Source organism: Spinacia oleracea, chromosome 4 (genome assembly GCF_020520425.1).
Source record: "Spinacia oleracea cultivar Varoflay chromosome 4, BTI_SOV_V1, whole genome shotgun sequence".
In the NCBI taxonomy this organism is placed as follows: Eukaryota; Viridiplantae; Streptophyta; class Magnoliopsida; order Caryophyllales; family Amaranthaceae; genus Spinacia; species Spinacia oleracea.
The window spans coordinates 99,018,140-99,038,042 of record NC_079490.1 but is presented as its reverse complement, the minus strand read 5'-3'; positions in this window follow the sequence as shown (position 1 = coordinate 99,038,042).

Here is a 19,903-nt window from a genome sequence, read left to right as displayed (position 1 = left end):
TTGATAGGATATGGTTTTGTTGTGTAACAAGGCCTCTCGGAGAGTTAGATACTGTAAAATGCATGGCCGTGCTCAGAATGGCTAGGCTTAACCTTCTGCAAAAGTTTGACAGTTGAACTCTGTAATCCGAGAAACACTTCTGGACCTAATAAGGATGGCTTGGATCTTACCTTATGTTCAGTAAATAACACTAAGTGACAAAGGAATGTGGATGCACACTTGTCTGAATGACAAGTGGGAGATTGAAGGAAATATGTCCTTCACCCAAGGTGCATTAGGTCTAATACCAAGGTTCAGATTAATTGCGAACAATTAATTCAGTGAGATCAAGTGATCGGAACAGCTAGCTGGAGCAATGCTTCCAATCAGTGAGTTCTAATGGATATTGAACTCACAGCTTACTCTTGACTGAACCTACAAGGTCACACCAATGACACGTAACAGATCACCGGATTAAATGAATCGGAAATTCATTTAATAGCTTTTCGGGAATTAGTTGGAAAACGTATTATACGATACGACCTTGCATCGGAATCGTATATCGTATCGCGAATATTCGTAAGCTAGGTGAAACGAATAAATCGTATCGTACGACGGTGATTCGTCGTATACGAAACGATAAATAATATATCGGAAATATATTTAATCGCGGATACGAAGAGCAGCCCACGAGCCGAGTGCACGAAGCACTCGAGGCCCATGGGCGCGCGCTGGGCAAGCAAGCAAGGCCACGGCAACACGGCAGCGCTGGCCCATGGCCGAGCGAGCTGCGCGTGTGCGCGCGGGCCGAAGCAGCGACACAGCCATAGCAGCGAGGCCCATGGCCCAGCTCGTTGTGCTTGTCTCACGCGGGGCTTGCTGGTCGGCCTTGCCTTATGGCTTGGTCGGTTAGTAAGGTTATGTTAATAACCTTCTAACCTCTTTTCCAACATAACACAATTCATACACACAACCCTAGGAGAAAACAGAGAACCCTAATTCTCTTTGTGCCTCCACAGTGTGTTCATCCCAAAAGCACAAACTCTTGATCGATTGTCTAAGCTACGATAATCAAGACAGATCTGATCGTGTCGGTGAACCAAGTAGAGGAACGACAACTGGAGTTCTAAGTTTGTGTTCGTTGACAGATTATTGTGGAAAACACGCTTCGAATGTAAGTTTGCTTAATCTGTGCTTTATACATGTTTCCTGGCTTTGGGGATTGTTTCCGCACATGTTATTATGTTTAATTGTATTCCCCTACATATCTGTCACCTTAAACTTAGGTAAGTCCGATAAAATGAATTTTTCTTGTAGTTTGCCAGAAAAGGTTTTTGATCGAGCGTGAAGTACTTGCTTCCCATGGTCTGTTGAAGGACCATTTTCTCGATTTTCTTTTTGTTATCGAGCTCATTTTGGACTTGTTGGGCCATTAAGGACTGATTTTCTAAGCGCAGCTGTTCCATGGTGGCAGCCATTGTTTCTAGTTGGGCTTGCATATCTTCGAGCGACATGATTCGAGTCGATGCGGGGTCGAATTGAGGTTGGAAGAGAGCAAATCCTAGAAAAGGAGAACAATGAACTCAGATGGGTCTTATTGGCTCTTGCACTCAGGTGGAAGTTTCAAGACGCGCTAATCGTTGGTTTGCAAATCGACGCCAAGTAGTAGAACATGCCCACTGTATAAGACAGACTATATTTAGGATTTCAGATTTTATTTGGACGGAGCTTAGTCTGGACTCAGACTTATTTCTTTTGAAAATGGTTTTTTAAACTTTCGCTTTGTGAACGTTAAAATTGTTTTGTTAGCATGAACAATATTAGGTTGAACACTAGTGTCAATAGGAAGGTAATAACGATTGACGAATCAATTTTAGTTGTTGCGTGCGTTTTACGAAGTCAATTAAACGAAAGGAGCTTGGGGCGTGACAAAATTCTTGGGCACAGAAGCTGTGCGCAGGAAAAATGTCGTGCATGCTTGTGGGCGTGAGAAAATACTTGCGCCTGCAGGCATGTTTTTACTTATTCGTGTAGCTTATTTTCTGGTTATTCCAACTTTCCATAGTTTATTTTTACTGAATTAGGGCCTTTGATAGAGCGTGCGTGTACTCCAACATTCATCATTCCGGCACAAAAGTATAATTTATGCGCGTACTTGCCTTTGGGGTAATTTGTAAACACTACTTGGATTAGTTTGAAGACTCGTCCGATTAACGTAATTCCATAAAATAACCTTAGGAGCAATTTTGAATTTTCTCTTTTATGGTTGATATTTTTAACTAGACCAGCGTATCGTTTTAGGTACGAATGCATTTTGGCCGTTTAAATTAGCTGCACGAACATTATTATTATATTTTTTTGACTTTGTAAACATACAACATTTTTCTGGAAAATCCTAAGTGGGCGTGAGGAATTTCTCGCGCAAAGCTGTGTGCGAAGAAAATTTGTTGCCCCAGCCTCTGGGCGTGAGGAAATTCTCGCGCACAGGCGAAATTTTCACTTTTTGTTTTTCGCATAAGTTCTTGGCGAAATAATTCTTGCGCTCTCATTTGTGCGCTGGAATATTTCACGCCAACCTGGGAGGTGTTACAATTTTCTTGCGCACAACCTCGGGTTGTAGGAACACACAGTTTATTTTTATTCAATTTGTAGCTAATTATTTATTCTTTTAACGTTTTAGGCATTTTTATTGACTTTTAGGATATCGTTGACTTTAAACTTAGCGTCTGATTAGTTAATTTCACCCATATGGCATGTAATTTCTACATGAAACTAATAATTAGCATGATTTTGAATTTAAATATGCTCACTTAGTTTATGTAAAGTTTCTATGCTCAATAATAGGCTGGGTGTCAAAAGGTACCATACCTATCGCCAATTCCCCGACAGGCCTCTTTCGAAGTAACCGAGTCCATGAACGGATTTTATCAAGGCCTATCCGGTACACGCTGGAGTGGCACGGGCCGAGAATAGACCCATGAGATAAACGATTTGATTTGGGCAGGTGGACTACAACGAATGCATCGAGTGGACAACATCCGAAGTGTAAACACCCCCAGGGTTAGTAGGTGTCTTCATTCCCAACTTCTGAGACGAAACATGCCAAGGAAGCCAGAATTACGTGCGTGTTCTATCCGGTCAAACGATTACATTGAAATTTCAGGTCGTCCCAACTTAATAAGGAAATAAAAGTGGCATATCGTTAGATTTGCCATTAGGCTAGGTCCATTTACTACTTGCGCAGTTATTTCAATATACTCCCTAGTGGAGTCGCCACTGTGAGGGGTCGGGAAAAGACAGGTTAAGTTCTCTTTCATTCTCTTCCCTCGCGGATGTGTGGCAAACAATATTAAGTAAAACGGGACTAACTGCGGGCGCTAGCCTCTTTTTACTAGTCTTTCGAGTCGTCATTCAGTTTTCAACGACAATGAGGAAAGCGGAAAAAACCCGGGTATTGTGATACGGAAGTAGCCGCCGAAACTCATGCTCACGTATTTGACCAAAAAGGCAGTAGGTTCCCTTGTAATCTCTGATGTGGAGATCGCTCTCTAAGGTTATGAACAATATAAACAATGTATATTCATGCGGAAAAACCATAATGTCAGGAATCCAAATTAATTTCCATATAGTCAATTAGCATAATTTAGGGTATATACAATGTGATGTGTGCCCCGAACCGAACATGAACAAGTCTTTAGATCTCCAAGTGTCGCCCCTCCGTAGATAGTCCACAGTACGTTCGGATCCGCCTTAGGTTCAACCAACTTGGATATTTACTAAGGTTTTATGCACTCGGGTTAGGCTATTGATTATGTTCTCCCTTGAACACAAACTATGTAAAGTATATGTTATGGGTTGTGTATAAATTGTGAATGCTAATCACATATTTATAGAGTAGGAAATAAGGAATTAGTATTCTACTAGGATTCAATTAACTAATCCTATTAGGACTCTAGTTAATTAGTAGCATTAGAATTCTAGGATTAATTAAACACTAAGTGTTTCAAATCTATCCAAATATCTAATTTTAGTAGAAATAGGAAAACTATACTTAATTAAGGTCCAAGTTACTTGGCACCTAAGTAATCGTACAAGGCTTGGTGAACAAGACGCTTTCCACCAACACACCCACGAAGGCTCACGCTGGCGCGCGCGCCTGGCCAGGCCCAAGCATCGCTCGCAGCTCGCCTTCGGCCTACTGCTTGCCGCTGCTGGCCCTCGCACACAGGCCGGCCCATCGCACACAGCCAGCGCCCAGCTGGGCGCACGGTCCATCGCTGGCGCTAGGCGTTTGTGCTTGGCATTGGAGCTGGGCTTCGTGCCTAGCGCTGTGCGTTCGGCCTTTGCTCATCGAGTGATGGGCCGGCTCCATTGTCGGCTGGTCGCTCATCGTGCTTCCGATTCGTTTTCCGATTCCGGAATTTATTTCGGTTTCGAACAAATATTTACGTTTCCGTTAATATTTCTGATTCCAGTAATAATTTCCTATTCCGACAATATTTCCGATTCCGGTAATATTTTCGTTTCCGGCAATATTTTCGATTCCGGCAATATTTCTATTTTCGATAATATTTTCCGATACGAACCATGTTTCCGTTTCCGACAACATCTACGACTTGGATAACATTTATATTTCCGTCATGAACCATATTTCTGTTTCCGACAACTTCTTCATTTTTGGAATATTCTTTACTTTGCCTTTTTACGATTTCAGCTCCCACTGGAACCGATATCCGTCATTTCCGAATGATCATAAATAGAGTACTTAATGAATAATATATTCACTTAAATACTTGATCCGTTCACGTACTATTTGTGTGACCCTACGGGTTCAGTCAAGAGTAAGATGTGGATTAATATTATTAATTCCACTTGAACTGAAGCGGCCTCTAGCTAGGCATTCAGTTCACTTGATCTCACTGAATTTTTAACATGTTTAATTAATATTGAACCGCATTTATTAGACTTAGCATTAAATGCAAACTTGGACTAAGGGCATTATTTCCTTCAGTCTCCCACTTGTCCTTAGGGACAAGTGTGCATTTCCTAATTCCTTTGTCGATGGATGTCTGCTCATGAACATAAGGTAAGAGTAGTCATCCTTATTATATCCAGTGTTATTTCTCGATGTCAGAGTTCAACTGATCATACAAACAGATAATCATAGCCAATGATTCATCTGAGCACGGCCATGCATTTTACAGTTTCTAGCTTTCCGAGTGGCCTTGTAAAACTTTCGGCATCTCATCCCGATTTATGGGAGGACAATCCCAATCTTGTGATCTTGAGGTTAGATCCTGAGCGTTGACGTTATAGTCTCCTTTTACGGTGCGACGCTTGACAACGTCAAAGCAACTAGTTCTCAAACAAGTAATCTCAAATCACTCAGGTATAGAGGATTAGTGTCTAATAATGTAATGAAATTTTCTTATGACAGATTTTCATCTCTTACAGTAAAGTTTCATAGGTCTGTTCGATACTAATGTTATCAAGTAAGTATCTATGCAAATGATTGCGACATTTCCATGTCCACATAGTTCAAGAAACAGAACTACTAGTGATCTTGCATTCTAGTCGTCTAGCGTTTTCTATGTGTCCACCTTTATAGAAAACTTCCGACCAGGGACCATTTTCAACTTTTGACATTCAAGTTCACTTGATATAAATTTCTTAGTCATGGGACTGGTCCTGACAGTCTATCTTGAATATTTTGTCAAATTGAAAGGACTCGTCATTTAATACTAAACCAAGATTAAATGGAATATGAAATTACATTTCATATATGATAAATGTTCAACCAGAATGTTTTACAACCATGAGCCTCGAACCCATCTTTAAAACAATTAATGGAATTCAAAACTTTGTTTGACTTCCAGTGCAACAATGTGAGTGTTGCATCTCACTTGCTGCATAGGTTCAATTATCATGCTTTGCCAATCTTAATATCCTTTTCATCGAATGTCTTTCGAGATAGGATGATAAGATCTTTTGAGTATGTTTATTTTATGATCTAGTCTTTCTTGCGTCAAGAGTGGTTCTACGCATTTTGCAATGAAGAACCATCAAGTTAGCAAACATGTGATCCACCAAGTTCGGTGAAGAACTCTTTAACGTAAACAACTATGTTTTATTGCTTCTTATGAAATTAGTACTTTTACTTCAACTGTATAGGTTGCTAGTGATGCTTTGTTTGGATTTTCTTATCCAAGAAGTTCACACATATGTGGAAGACTTTCCAACTGTATCTTAGAACATAGAAATACATATTTAATTTCCCACGCAACAACTCATGGTCTTCGATCCATGTTGCCATTTCAAACCACGGTGCATATAGCTAGTTCTTTCCAATGGTTAACTCCAAAGGGATCTTGCTTGATCCTTTTCCAGTGTTTATGCGTGTAGCATCAATATTTAGCATATCTTCATTTCCTTGAATCAAGGACTATTCCTACGTACCTTTTCAAGTACCATAAATTTTTCTTGATCTCAATCTAGTTGATCTTTAGTTAGACCAATAGAGATTGGTATATGTTCATTATGCCTAAAGCCATACGATACATTTTTGGCGATCCTCATATTATATCATACATGATAAATTCCCAATTGAATTCTATCCATATAACTTTAGCTCACTCAGTTTCAGTAGATACTAAATCTAACTAAATTCTTTGACATATAATATAGGTGAAGAATCTCATTTAGATTCTTCGATGTTTAACTTAGTAAATGCTTATACATAGTTCAAACATTTATTACTTAGATTTATTCACATGGATCGAATATCTCCAATGGATTCTTTCGAGTTTGATTTAGTAAATGTCATTACTTTAATCTAAAACAATATTATAAGATCTTTGTAAATAGATCTTAATACCCAGTATGTACTAAGTTTCGCCTTGGTCCATCATTGATGAATAATTTCAAATCAAAATTATTAGCATTTTAAAGTTGTTTCACAATAGAGAGATATGTGTGATACACATAGGACCAATTGAGTTTTACTCCCACTAAACTTCTTATATATCTATAAGATTCATATGTATTTTATGAAACTAAGATACTTATTAGCTTCACTAAAATACAATTCCAATTCCCAATTTCTTTCTTAAATCTGTACTTAGATTTCATAAGCTAGCTTTCCTTTTCAACTACTATTTGGATCCACAAATCCTTATGACATATCATGTACATAGTTTATTCCAACATTTTATTGAGGAATAAGTTTTGCCATCTAATTTCTATATATGCAATCATTGCTTGAATTATAGACTTGAGCATTACGATTATGCATGAGGTTTCAACATAATCCACGTCGTGAATTTGCTTGTAACTTTTAGCAACTAATATAGCTTTAAGTGACAACACAATTTCATGTTTTGATAGTTTTTATCCTCAAAACCGATTTGCAACCAATAGGTGTAAACCATTTTTGCAAATCAACAAAATGTCAATTTTGTCATCAAAACATTGATTCTGTTTTATGGCCTTTAACCATTTAAAACATTGAGTCTATATATGGCCTCTAACCATTTTAGGGAATTTGGGTTTCGTCATAGCTTTCTTACAAGTCATAAACTCATTTATCTTCATGATAATAGTTTGACTACAAGTTGTAGGTTTATTCACTATCTAATAGAAGAATCTCATAGCTTCAGTGACCTGAACTCTATGCCTACATGGGTATAGAACATTAAACAATAGAATATCAATAGACATTTGAAATTTCTTTGAATATTATGTTCTCCTTGAAGCACTTGTAAATTCTTCTACGAGATATCTATTCTTTAGAGCCACTTCTAAAGTCCTTAAAGAATAAGCATTCAGATTTTCTGAAAAACTTCTAAAAGCCTCCGGAATCTCTAGCTGTTTTATGTTTGTTGTTCGCCTCGAAGACTTTCGAGGTCTATTTTCTCCCACTTGTCATTTTAGAATCGAATCTCCAAAATGACACTATTTCGAGCAAACAAACATTCTGTTCTAAAAATTCGTGGTAAAAACAATACCATTGTGTCTCATTTGAATAAATCACAGTGAAACATATATTTGTACCTGGGCCTTAGTTTGTTGGATAACAAACACTAAGCTCCCACTGAGTTTAGGAACTCTTTATATTTGATTGAAAAGATATTATGAAATTACTTTTCAATTGCTTTGACGAATTTGGTTTAGTTTGGGGTAGTTGAGCATTTTGTTTAGAAATTCTAGGAAAAATCTTTATGATTCATCATTGATCGAACCAAGTACTAATTGACTTCGATCATTCCAATTTAGATATACCATATCTTATGGATCTCGATTGTGAAATTACAATACACAATCATTGATGATCATTCTTGGTCTAAGTAATCATCAACATGATCTAACCGAGATTTTTATGATTTCTTACCAAGTGGTGATTTTATACTTTTCTATGAATCTTTGAACTAGCCAAACAGATTCAAACTTATATCACATTGAGTAAATAAACCAATATTCACTCAAATAAAGTCATAAAATATTTCTTTACCTTTGAACTCTATTGTCTAGGAGTTCTAACAATAGTTCATATCTTTTGTTACTTTAAACAAGTAAGACTAGCTTCTCTTTAATTGATCTAGAAATCAGTCAACTTTCAAAAGTCCATAAAATAGAGCATTTGAATGTTATCTTGTTGATATGGTCTAAGAAACAATGCTAAGGTTAGTGGAACTCAAATCAAGAGATTGATTTGAACCAAAAAAAAATTTCATTGTTAAAGAGTTGTTTGTTTTAATCAAGCATACATGACTCAACCCGAAATGACCATTTTATTCAAACGAACATTGTTTTTGTTTACTTTGAATGTGAATCTTTTTGTGTTTGAAATAGAAATTTAGGTATGCCGATTATGGAACAAAATAGCCATTAAGTTACAGCCTTGAAAGAACTTAAAACAAACTAGATGACCCTATAATTAATGTAGCAATGCCATGCTTTATTCCCACTTGTAGGTCAATTGTCTAGATTCCATTGAAGTAAGAACCTCAAGCGGTATATGATACGAAGGAGGTGTGATTGCTAGGTTACTTCTCTTAAACATAAACTTATAGGTAGAAACGGATTTGTAAATTCCTTTCACTTGTTCCTTTGTTTTTCCTGTTTCCGGTACTCTTTCTTGTAGTCTTAAGAATTGACTTCCCAAGTGTTGAATTTTATACTTTGTTATACATGTCCAATGTCACTCCAACAAAGTTCTTACCATTTTATTATGTTGAATATTTTGCTTCAACTAGATGAGCTTACCAGAAGCTTCTAAAGTTCTCTAAGCATCAATCTATTCGAATGTCTAGTAGTTAGACTCATTCGTGAATTAAATGGACAAGGATATTAGGTTGTTAACCATTGGTAAAGCTGAGCGTTTAAACTCAATGCTTTATGATCTCAAAACTACATTGTATTTTGAATTCACAAGCACCAATCGATTTGCCATTTGACTTTGATACTCGAAAACAGCCATAAAAGTCTCTATAAGAAACGTACATTTTAAATTGCTCATTTTCTTTCATTTCCGTGAATCGGTCTTGGATTCACTACCAATCGAGAAAATTTACTATGACCTTTCTAAAGGGATTTATTGTAGTGGAAGATATTTGATTATAAACAATAATAAAACATACATTGAAGCATGCAAAGTCTAAACATTTATCATGAGTAATAACTTGAAAATTAAAGCAATCATGCAATTTAAACAAGTCATTGGCATTTTATTCGAAATATTTAGTTCCGACAGGTGTGAATAAAATGAATCCAAGACCCCAAAATCATTGAAAAATTAAGCACAATTCTTTATGATCTCAAAACTACTACTTAAGTGTTATTTTGGAATTGAAAGGCCATCGGATCGCATACGAGGAGCATCCCACGAGCCAAGTGCGTGAAGCACTCGAGGCCCTTGGGAGACAGTGTGCTATGCGCGAAGGAGCAGCAGCAACAGCCGGCCCATGGCCAAGTTGTGTTATGCGCGGGCAAGCAACAACACAACCACGCCAGCAGCGGGCTTGGGCGCGGCCCAAGGCCCAGCGCTTGGTTGTGCGCGTGTGTGTTTACGGGTGATTGTGTTGTCCGGCCAAGGCCTTAGGCCTTTGTTTGGTTAACACATTTATTACGTAAGGGTTATTTTAATAACCCTACTCCTTAGTTTTCCATACACTAACCTACTTCTTTCAACCCTAGACACCAGAACAAGAACCCTAATTCTCTTGTGCCTCCATTGTCTAATATTCCCAAAAGCCTACTACCTTGAAACAAGAACTAAGCTATCAGATTCAAGGAGGATCTGCACGTGCTGGTGGACACTTGTAGAGGAACTACAAGTGGATTTCTTGTTCGTGTTCCTAGACTAAAGGGGAGTTCACGCATCAAATGTAAGTGGGCTTAAACTATACTTTTACATTGATCTTGGCTTCGGGATTGTTTCCGCTTTGTTAATTGGATTAACTGTAAATCCCAACAAGTAGACTTATAGTTCAGTTTCTTGAACTAGATGGATTAGAAGTCATAAAATTTTTGCATAGATACTTATTGGATCTTTTATCGGATTGAACATGAGAACACTTTAGGAGATTAAATTAATGTCATAAGTCATGCTCATTGATGGTTATTAGAACCATTCCTCAAAACATAAGTAATTATGATTACTTGTTTGAAGATTAGTTCGCTTTGATGCTCGCTAAACATCGTACTGTAAAAGGACACTATAAAAGCAGTATTCGGGCTTACCATGAATCAAAGTAAGTCTTTTATAGATTACAAGATTGGATTGTCCTCCTATCTTTCATAGGATATGGTGTTGTTGTATAACAAGGCCTCTTAGAGAGTTTGATACTGTGAAAATGAATGGTCGAGCTTAGAAACGTTAGGCTTAACCTTCTCTAAAATTTTAACAGTTGAACTCGGCAATACGAGAAACACTTTTGGGCCTAATAAGGATGGCTTTGATCTTACCTTATGTTCAACAAGTAACACTAAGCAACAAAGGAATGTGAATACACACTTATCTAAAGGACAAGTGGGAGACTGAAGGAAATATGTCCTTCACTCAAGGTGCATTAGTCTAATACCAAGGTTCATATTAGTTACGAATAATTAATTCAGTAAGATCAAGTGATCGGAACAGCTAGTTGGAGAAATGCTTCCGATCAGTGAGTTCTAATCCTTATTAGGCTCACAACTTACTCTTGACTGAACCTACAAGGTCACACTAGTGACATAAAACATATCGTCGGATTAAGTGAATCGGAAATTCATTTAATGGCTATTCGGGAAATAAGTTCGGAAAACGAAAATATACGATAATACGTTGGATCGTAATCATATATCGTATTGCGTATATTCGTAAGATAGATGAAACTAATAATCGTATCGTTCGACATTGGATCGACAAGTACTATACGATTAATAATAGCCATAAGGCATTAGACGCAAATACGAGAAAGGACGAGCAACGGTGAGGCCCACGAGCAAACCATGAGCATATGCGCAAGGCACGTAGGCACACATCGATGCAGCCGCGTACAAGCAAGTGCAAGGCCTTGCGGCTGGGGTGCATGAAGCAGCAGCAACAATATCCACACAAGCGCGGCCCACGGCCCAGCGCATGGTGCTGTGCAAGTGTGGGCTTGGGTGCAGATTATTGGCCAGTCTTGGCCTTTGTGCCTTGGTCAGTTAGTGATATAATCTTAGGGTTATTTCATTAATCCCTAAGGCATTGTTTTCCACACAACACACCAATTCATTTAAACCTAGGGTGACATATCAAGAACCCTAATTCTCTTTTGCCTCCATTGTTTAATATTCCCAAAATCCTACTACCTTGAAATAAGATCTAAGCTATCGAATTCAAGGCGGATCTACACGTACCGATGGACAATTGTAGAGGAACTACAAGTGGAGTTCTCGTACGTATTCATAGACTAAGTGGGAGTACACGCATCAAACGTAAGTATGCTTAATCTATACTTTTACATGGATCCTGGCTTAGGGATTGTTTCTGCTTTGTTAATTGGATTAACTGTAAATCCCAACAATTCTGCCAAAACCAAAGAACTCCAAAGTGTGATTTGTCTTATTAATTTTATTTGCATGCTCCGTATGATTTAGATTTCCTTAACGCCATGTGTTTAGGAGTCTTAACTGTAACACCCTGTATTTTTAAGTCTCTTTTATTAATCTGTAATTACGATTATTAACGTAATTACGTCCTAAACTTTCCCGATCTATTTTAATTATCCTATTATGTCTACCTTTTTATTGTGACGTAATACAATTTATTTGAGCCCAATTATTATTGCTATACACATGAGTTATTTATTCCATATTTCAAGCCAATTTCTTAATGCAATGTTAAGGGAAATCTGATTTTTCATCCTAAGAAATTAAATTACGATTTTTCCCTTGGTCAATCAAAGACAAAAATTCATTTCTCTTTCTCTATTGTTTTCCATACGTGTAATGAGTAAATGGAGAAGCTTGATCTCCAATCTTTTTTTCTTCTCTTTGTCTCGCATTTAAGGCCAAGTACATTGCAAAGCCAATTTTTCTTCCCCTCCTTTGCGTGTTAATGAGTGAGCAAGCCAAATGTTCATAAATTTCTATTCTTCTATGACTCACCATGAAAATAATCTATATAAATGGCACTTAAATTTCAGTCATCTTCAAGCTAAAAACCAATTAATCTTTCTGGTTGTATTTCCAAGCTTAATTTAATTTGCTTCCCCTCTTTTTTTTCCTTGATGAAATTCAAGAAACTATTAATGGCTACCTATTTTCACTCTCCTTAAATTGACCACCGCAACATTGTTGTGCTGACACCACCTATGCAGGCGAATCCTGCGCCACCTTCTTTCAATGTCGGAAGTCCACGCCCCTGTTGTTGCGCGTTGTTGTTTTTGGTGCGTGATCTTGCCCCTTCGTCTTGGTTTCTCTTCCTGATTGTAAAGGAATTTAGGTGTGGGTATTAATCTTGAGTGGGCCATGAGTTGAAACTATGGAATGGGAGTATTATGGGCTTTTGTCAAAAGTTTAAGAAAATAAAGTAAATGTTATTATTTAATAAATGTTGTGAAACAAAGAGACAGAGAGGAGAAATTGGGAGAGAACGATTGTGTTTTATTCCATGAACAATAGGGTATATATACATACAATAGAATAGGGTTTGCTTGAGCAACAATAAACCCTAAGATCTAGAATATACTAGGGGTATAATGGGCATCCACATAATATTCATAACACTCCCCCTTGGATGTCCATTATTGAAGGTTATGCCTCGTTAAAACCTTACTAGGAAAACCCCGAGGGATAAAAACCTAGTGAAGGAAAAAGAGTACATCATTCTTCATAATACGCTTGAGATGTTGCCTCATTAAAAAACTTACCAGGAAAACCCAATGGGACAAAACCTTGGTTAAGGGAAAAAGAGTGCAACGCGTATTTCTCCCCCTGATGAATACATCATTTGAGATCTTCTGGTGCAATCGATCCAATATTGTTGAGTAGCTTCTCAAATGTAGCAACATGGAGTTCCTTGAAAATTTATTCTCCAAAATTTAACTTGAGTCTCCAATTCTCCACTTGAACAGATGAATCGAATATCTTTATCACCAATGCTTTGAAAATAATACCTATAAGATCATTTGTTTTTTCTCTATCTCATTCGATACGTTTGTTTTCGAGTTTCTCGATAGCATAATATTTTAGCTTCACCTTAGATAGATATACATTTTCTTGTACAAAACTTATTCATACATATTGGACATATATACCTTCTTCTGGAGGTCATAAATGGTAGTTTTCAATCAATAATGATCAAAATTTCTTTGGTCATGAAAATACATGATAAATAATAATATCATCGTCCAATTTGGAGGTATAAATATAGCTAATAATGTTATTTATGGTTCTTCTGGACCATGACATAATATCCATTGGAAGAACATTACATACATTTATCTTATATTTTAAGATGATTCAATTTGTACAAGAATTCTTTCATGAATAAATTAATATGTATATTTCAAAACTCTCAAGTACTCAAACTACTGGTTGAGACGACATTCTAAAAAAACTCTTTTAGAGTTTTGATAATATCTCATCAATGTTGGGATGTTTGTATGCAAAACTCAAAAGGCTAGATGTTTAAGAACATCATGAATAAGTTCTTCAGGAACTTTTCTTATTTGCATGATTCATAACAAACTATTAAATCAATATTATATTTCTTTTGCAACTACTAGCCCAATGAAGCAGGAATCTCATCTTATAAATTTCCATAAAGTTGCAAATCCGTCTTACCATTATTTGGATTCATATTTCATATACGACATCATAATAGTTTTGAAACATGTTATATGAAATTATAACTAGATAATTCTATATCATACCATGATAAAAACACAAAACAAACTAAATGTATGATGAATGATGCATTTACCTATTAACTACATATGTATATGAATGTAGGACTCAAATGCAAAACACTGTACAATGTGGATATTTCAAATCCATAACTTGTTGGACTTCAGGCCCATGAGCTCATTTGATCATTATAGTTATGTCTACATCGAAACAGACATATACGATCCCCTATTCAAAAACCATTATTTCTCGCATATGCATTATATTTCGGTTCCATCATCTACCGGTATCATCAAAATTCTTCAACATATATTTTGCATGTTATTCATCAATGATATTTGAATACTTATTCAATAGGTACCATTCATTTTTTTTTTTTTCACGGGCCATCTATTATTGTTCAGATATATATACCACTTCAAGGGTATTTCATACACTATATAATTAATAGTGTTTTCTTTGTTTTCAAAAATATCATCAACTACATTATCTTGCCATCCTTATCATATAATCACTATGTTGGAACCGTATATATAATCTACACTTCGGGTGTAGAGATTTAAATAAATATTGGCAATATATATATTTCTCAACACTTACTATATGTAACATCGGGCATTATGACATCATACACCTTTATGCCTTTGAACGTGTAACAATTTAACACAATCAAGTCATAGATATTTATGTCCAAACATACTTTGAGGACATAAAGCTGACATGTACACTTACTCATATGGGGACCAATTTATTATCTTTCAATTTTGCCAACTTATTCTTGCTCGTCTCCCCCTAAGTTGGGAAAATATTTTCAATATGTTATGGGGCATAAAAAATATCACCAACTAAATAATACACTTTTCAACGTGTATTTTGACAAATATTATATACTTTTGTTCTCTTCTGGAGATCAACATTGATTATGGGGAGTAGATATAATATGCAGTTGTTTTCTTCATATTTTCTCTTTTCGTGCTGACGTATGATTGCCCCGGTCAAGAGATTTATGGTGCTTATTTATGATACTTAAATCAATCACAAAATACTTGTAAATTTATTGGTGATCTTCAAGTCACCTACTATCATTCTGATGAACTTCAGGCCACTTACTATCATGGTGAACTTCAAATCACCTATCATTATACAATTTTTCAAAATCATTAATATCTCTTGTATTTATTTTCTCAATCGATTCATTATAACTATTCGATTGAAATACAACTCAACCTCTTCATTTTGTCCTGCCTTTGAATATATACAACATATGAGGGAGTGTCAGCACATAAAATTTTATTTGATAAGAATTTTCAAATTCTCATAACGGGTGTTCTTAAACCCGGATCGCCTGGATTATCACATCATGCGTATATAATATCATATAAAGTATTTCATTCGATAACTGTTGGTTATCTTCTCAAAGTGATCACTGTAATTATAAAATACTATAATTTGAACATATTGTGATGTGATATAACGACACAAACTGGTGTCTCAATTTTAACGGCAAGACAATCTAAACAAAACTTATGGAAAATAGCTTGTACTCTTCAAGAGTATCTATTACAACTTTGGTACATATCACAAAAGTATACATCTTCAGAATGTAGTATATTACCCATGCTCATAGAGCGAGTCAATAAGACATGATCAAATATTTGTACCAAGTTGAACATATTGTATTATAATCCTGATCATATACTACTAATTTTACTATGTTGAGAGCTATTTCCCACTAATCCTTGCATGTATTCATGTATAAATTTGGTTTGGAGAGCGCTACAATGTTTACTAGACATATATTTTCATACACCATGTTTATCTACATTTTATTCCCTTTTGATGGGTGCTAATAAAGCTCAACAAGATGCTTTGGTGTAATGGGCCAAACATTTGTTCATTTTTCCTCTGCAACCAACCAAAAATATAAAATTTGTATTTTCTCATCATTAACTTTCACATGCTTTTCATCATTTATAATCTCACTTCTGGTGTGTATATGTGTAATTTGAAATTACCTTTGTACTCATTTATTCATCCATATATCTTACTTTCACATCCTCGATCATGACTATTGACATTATCTTCACTATCTTTAGTCATACAATTCCCCATTCACTTCTGGGAACGGTTTACCTAATTGAACGTGATCATAATACTTTTCTTCGGGATTTCGATATTTGTCTCATCCATCAAAAAGAAAATATATAACTATTTAAAAACACTCTTAAATCTCTCTCAAAAATATCGTGTCTGCAGGACCACACTAGTTTCATGAAAGAAATGTAGGGTATCTTGACAACAAGATTTAGAAACTATTATAGTTTTCTTGGTCATATTTTCTTGTACTTCTCCAAAAAGGTCTGCGGGCCTTTAATGGTCAAAAGTCTAAACTTAAGTCGTGAACCTATTTTGACTTGTAAACAACAGTCAATGGTGTATTCGCATTTCAACCTATAACACCCTTGATAAATAATTTTCTTCAAGGAAAAGCAAAATCACATATTTAAGTTCTTCAATATTATCTAGTAAATTCTATTATAATTCTACTTGTTTTAGTAGACCAATGTCCTTTTCCTTCATAGCGGTAACATACATTGGTCACATATCATTTTTATCTTCCTCTTGTTTGTTACCATCTGTGTCCCACTTCTGGTGGGAATATGAGTTCACCTCAGTCTCGGCCTCGATCATATCCGTGACCACATACTCGACCACTATTGTTGTGTGGTATTTTTCTTTCCGATTACGGGATGTTACATTCGCTTCAGGGAATGGAGCAGAACCAGTTAAACGTGATTCATGATCTTTCATCAATAGCTCGTTATGTTTTGTTTTTTTTTTAGCCACAAAGAGACAAGATATAAGTTCATAATATTTCATAAATCTCTTTTCACGGTATTGTGTCAGCAGGACAACATTATTTGGGAGAAAGTTAGAATATGTTTTCTCTAGCATTTTTACACAAGTGATTTTCTTTCCACATAATTTCAACTATGAATTAATTCTGAACATAGCTAGGTTAAATTCACTTACAAACTTAAAGTTTGTAGTCTTAAATATAATCAATCATAACGAGTTCTGGGTAATATAACGGTTTTCTGGAGGTGATGACAAGGAAATATCATGACCTTTATCTAGGTAAATTTCAGCATCTAACACCCAAGACAAATAGTTCTTTTCATAAATATAAAAGGCCGTAAATTTAAGTTTTATAAGATTCGACATAGTTCGCACTACAAGTAAATATTACAAATTAATACTTAGATAATAAACATATTTATATGAAAACATAAGTCTAACATACACATCGATTATATCAGAACTAGTCTTATATGCACGCGATGCGTGCAGGATTATAAAAAAATAAAAAAATGTGTTGTTCCAGCTAATCACCACAAATAATAGGCAAGCAAAATTATTGTTTCAAAGTTGATCTAATGAGAATTTAGACATCATTTCTACTTTAAAAAAAAAATCTAAATATTCAAACAATATAATACTCATTCCCGTACACTTTGAAAAAGCTTAATTGTAATACCGAAATAAATAAATTAATTAAAACATACATAGAATAAAATAGTGTGTTTCATTTTTTGTTCTCACATTGTACTTGCCTAACACTCCTCCGCCCAATCAATTTGCATCACATAACTACCATTAATTATAAGAATGTCCTAGATTAAAATCTTCAATTAGTGGAGGTAGCCCACGAAAAAGTTTTGAAGTTTGAGAATACTTTTTCCATGACTCGACCTATTATGTCCATTAAGCTGCATAAACGTTAATCATAGTCATAGTAGATTGAACTCTAATGAAATAACAATTTTATTTTAGTAGCTAAGCAGTCTAAAATGTATTGTGTAAGGTAAGTATTATTACTTTTCAAATTATCACTTTTACCATATAGGATAAGTCAGAAATTATAATTAATCTATTATCAGATAAAACTTATCCTTCAAAAAATCAAATATTAATCTATGATAAAGTTATCATGTGTTCAAGAATAAAGAACTTTTCTAGATAAGTTTATTTTTTTTCTCAAAAAAAAAAAGAATAAAGAACTTTTCTTTTAAAGAATTATATACTCCGTACTCCACTTACTCCAAATTGGTGGTGGTGGTGTTCTCACCAAATTACTCCAACCAAACTTTTCTTAATAAAAACAATAAACCCTACTCCAAACATATCTCTTTCTCTCGCCTCTTTTCATCAAAACATCATATCAGGAAATTATCAATTCATCTAATCTCTTCCTCTCGCCTGTTTTTATCAGAAAATCATCAATTTGTCTGATCTTTCTTCGTCGCTCTCTCTTCTTTGGTGACAACACCAGCATCAACATTAATAAAGAAGGAGATCTGCCCAATTGCCCAAAGACGCCGACAATATTCCTCACCAACCGCTTCTCATTTTCTTATTTAGGCTAACTATTATTGGGGTTTCCGGTATCGCTCCGCCGCAATGGTGGTGGTGATGTCTAATTTGATTTATCTGTTAAATTTGAGAATTGTATTTCATCACGATCTTCTTTTGATTTGTAATGCTGGAAATTTATAAAGAAATAGTTGTTTCCGGGAAGAAAATGAGAGAGAATGCCGGCGTGATTTACAACATTAATTGAGTGATTAATGTGTTATTTACTTTGTAATTTGCCTTCTTGTAGCTGTATTCATTAATTGTTGTTGACTTATTTGCTACGGAGTATAAATTTTGACAATTCTATACGTTAGAATTTCGTGATTGAGGATTAGTATTAAACAGTTAGTTTTTTAAATTAATTCAATTTGATTAAAAAAATCAGTTAGCTATATGGATTAATTTTTGTTGACTTCTTTGCAATAAATTTTCCCAATTGATTGATTATGTACGTTAAAATTTTGTGATTGATGATTAACAGTAAGTAGTTTTCTAAATTAATTTAATTTGGCTAAAAAAATCAGTTATTAATCTGTATCTTGGACACAAAAATTTGGGTTGTGGGTAACTGGTTATTGGTTAACGGGGGAGGGTATAATTGAGTTTTGGCAAGTGGACACGAAAAGTTAATTTACTACAATACCCTCAGGAGCTAGCTTATAGAATAGAGATACCTACATAGTAGCATCCGATTCATTCCAAAAAGGGCTCTGAATTGAAACTCTAACAGTAAAGTTAGGCTAAAGAATATCCAATGGGAAATTGGTACTGAACCTCTTATTACAAAAATTCTGACTTTTCATTGAATTTTCCCTCTTTTTATTTATTTATTCATTTATTATTATGAAATTATGCTATAAGACAAGAGTAGGGATGCGATGTTCAATGCTGCAATTTCTTTGTTCAAGGAACAATTCGGTGAAGGCAAAGACATTAACAGGAAGTAATAATCACCGCCTCAAATTGTAGCGGAAATCAAAAGCTTCATGCACAATAGTTCGATGGCATATAAACATTAATACGAAGAATAATTTTACGCATGAAATCATAAGACACGATAAAGACACATATTGGGAAGGAATAGTACAAAGCAATAATCCACTGATTCAATTGTGGCGGAATAAAAACACCATCAAGA